Genomic DNA, 3,128 nt, shown 5'->3' with positions numbered 1-3,128 from the left:
GCAATTATTAATAAATCATACTTCTGTAAGACTTTTAAGGTAACGCCGCAGGTTTTAAATCTTATTATTCGTGTTAAAACCAAAAGTTTTTTAAACCACTATGACTGAAGAATTTTTTTGTTCAAATTGTTATAAGAATATATGAAACAAATGATGTTGATATGAATTCGATTTTAGATCAAATTTGTTCTAATACCCACAAAGTGTAAAATTTAGAATAAAGATAAAAAAAGCGCGTTTTTAAAATTAAACATTAGGTTAAAAGTAAACACCAGCACAAAATTACATAACAATAGTCAATTATTTAGTTATGATAATAATTTAAAACATGTTTAATAAAAATTATAAGCACCGCTTAAGTATGAAGTGAGCTTAACATATAAACAAATAAACCTAGTCGCATCAATACCTTTTGTTTCATAAATCGACATACTTACTTATTCAGCTTTTCCACGGACTACTACAGTTACACGGTCGGGTTTATGAAAACAATAATTATCGTTTCAAATTAATCTTCCAAAAAGATACAAGCATATGCACGTGCCTATTTTTTACAAGTTTTTGTTTTTATTCAATAACTTTATTATCCAACAACCATTTTCCATTTAGTGTGTAAATATTCAATACCGGATCGATAAAATTAAAATGATATTTGGGAAAAATATATGGAGATTATTTTTATTAAAAATGTTGTAGTGATTAAAATCAATGAAAATCAATGACGTAATAGCTGGGTTACGCAACCCACCACACCTCGCTTAATTCTTTCCAGGATTTATCCTGCACAATGTGGCCTTGCATTATCGTTTTGCAGAATGGCGCATTTTCTGTTGACAATCACTGGCTGTTTTTCAATTTTTAAAAATGGCCAGAGGCCATTACAACTATTAACTTTTTTCGAGTTTAATCACATGGGAAATAATTTTTTTACTAAAAAAAATTGAACGGGAATTTTCAAAAGCCTATCAGTTAACCATATTTCTTAAGTATACTGAGTATATTCTGAAAATTTCAGACAAAAATCATTAATCAATGTAAAGATATTGTGTTTCAAAGTTACCCTAGTATTACAAAAATCAAAAGTTGTAAAAAACACATTTAAATATTTTTAAAAATTAAAATCTTGTTTAATGTCCACCAAAAACATATGACAGATTAGTTTTTATTGGACTTTTATTTATCACTGAACCCTTTAACTACTGATCTCAAGTTTTTTCATTATTTTATACACTTTTGTTTTAAGTTTCGCTTTACTTGCTCCGCACAAGATTTATCAAGTTGAACAGATGTTATGACTGTTATATACCCAGTCAAAGTTTAAAACACTCAAAATACCTTTACTCCAATTATTAAAACAAATAAAAGCTGAGTATGTTCCTATTTCAACTATTTTTTTACTAAAAAAAAGTGTTCTTTGGAACTCAGGACATAATAATGGCATTCAAGGACTCTTTCAGATTTTGAGTCTAGCCATGAAGATATTTCAGTATTAATTGATCGTCTTGGAAGCCTTAATATACTGTTATTATCAGATTTTTAACCTAAATTGCAATTGAGTTTGGTGATATATACTGCTTTGTTTTAAAAAAAGCCATTATAACTTAAACTTTAGGGATTAAATAAGGGTTTTTGTTTTGTTGCTAAGGCGTTGCTAAGGCTGAGACCCATGAAAAATGCAATTTTTAAATGTTTTATCAAATAATACAAGATAGTTATATTAAATAAAAGAGGATAAAATATGCACAAAAAAAAAGAGTTCAAAAGCTAAATTTTGACATTTTACTCCAAAATCAGTAATTTTTTAGTAGTGTACCACCTTAAATGCTATTCCGCAGTGTTCTGCGATAAGACCATTAGGTCTTCTCGCCTTAAGGTGGTAGTCATATAAAAAATGATCAATCTAATTTTTCTTTTAATAAAACAGCATCCTGTATACTAATTTTATTCCCAAAAAAAACAGGATGGTGTTCTTGGATTGGCAACCTAACGGTTTTCTTTGAACGGTTTGCTTTGGGTGTTATTCAAATTTGATCTAAAATCGAATTCATATCAACATCATTTGTTTCATATATTCTTATAACAATTTGAACAAAAAAATTCTTCAGTCATAGTGGTTTAAAAAACTTTTGGTTTTAACACGAATAATAAGATTTAAAACCTGCGGCGTTACCTTAAAAGTCTTACAGAAGTATGATTTATTAATAATTGCCGGTTCGCGTTAGCAAACCAAAGAAAAATTGTTAAATACTCATTAATATGGCCTTCTCCACGGAAATCTTTAGTAAAAGGCGAAAGATTTGTACGTTTAATGAAGAAAGCCCAGAGTTATATGAAAAGAAAACTTTACTGATTATATAATTTATAAAGTTAAATAAGCTTGTGGTGTTAGTTTTTTTTAAATAAAACTTTTTAAATGCATTATTTTGTAATGTTATTAAACTTGAAATTTTTTTTTTATTATTTAGACCTAAATGTTTCAAAACCACTAAATACTGTTCGTATTTAGTGGTTTTGAAACATTTAGGTCTAAATACTGATTTATAGACCTAAATGCCACAAAACTTTTAAAAACCGTTACAGTATGCGCATTACATTTGATTGAAACAGCCGTACCTTAATTTTAATTAAGGCACCACTGTTTTACTCAATATAAAAGCTCTTAACATAACCTTCCTTCTAGCAATAAATCGTCACGTCTTATTGACCCCAACCCCACCCTAATTTTACGCAACAAATTTTCATGAAAATTTGTTGCGCAACGAAACGAAAAAGAAAACGATCCAATCGTTTTAGATAGAAATTGCGTATTATATTACTTATTGCGTATTATAATACTTATTGCTACATGATTGGGATGATTTTTTTTTCCATTCCATTTTGCAGAAAATTTAATGTAAGTGGAAATCCGCCTTTAAATAGGTATGGGAGAATTAGAGTGTACACATATATTTTTTTTTGTACTCATACAGTTTGATATAAAGTAGTATAAATTAACAGTGACTAAACGGACAAGTAATCCGAATATATTATATAGGATAGAATATATTATACCTCCAAATATATGTCAAAAACCTCGGCAACGGCAAAAGACAATATTTAAATTTATAAATACCTGGAAATGGAATTTG

At 28.3% G+C, this 3,128-nt stretch overlaps 1 non-coding gene across 1 annotated transcript; it reads right to left on the bottom strand.

The window, feature by feature from the left end:
* Positions 1–2,209: 2,209 nt before the first annotated feature.
* LOC124806116 (U5 spliceosomal RNA) lies at positions 2,210–2,328 on the bottom strand. The gene has a single exon (XR_010643846.1). It is a non-coding gene; the product is annotated as a U5 spliceosomal RNA (small nuclear RNA).
* Positions 2,329–3,128: the final 800 nt, after the last annotated feature.

The sequence above is a fragment of the Hydra vulgaris genome, chromosome 14 (genome assembly GCF_038396675.1).
Source record: "Hydra vulgaris chromosome 14, alternate assembly HydraT2T_AEP".
NCBI classification, from domain to species: Eukaryota; Metazoa; Cnidaria; class Hydrozoa; order Anthoathecata; family Hydridae; genus Hydra; species Hydra vulgaris.
The sequence above is the reverse complement of the archived record's forward strand: the minus strand, read 5'-3'. Positions and strand labels throughout refer to the sequence as shown.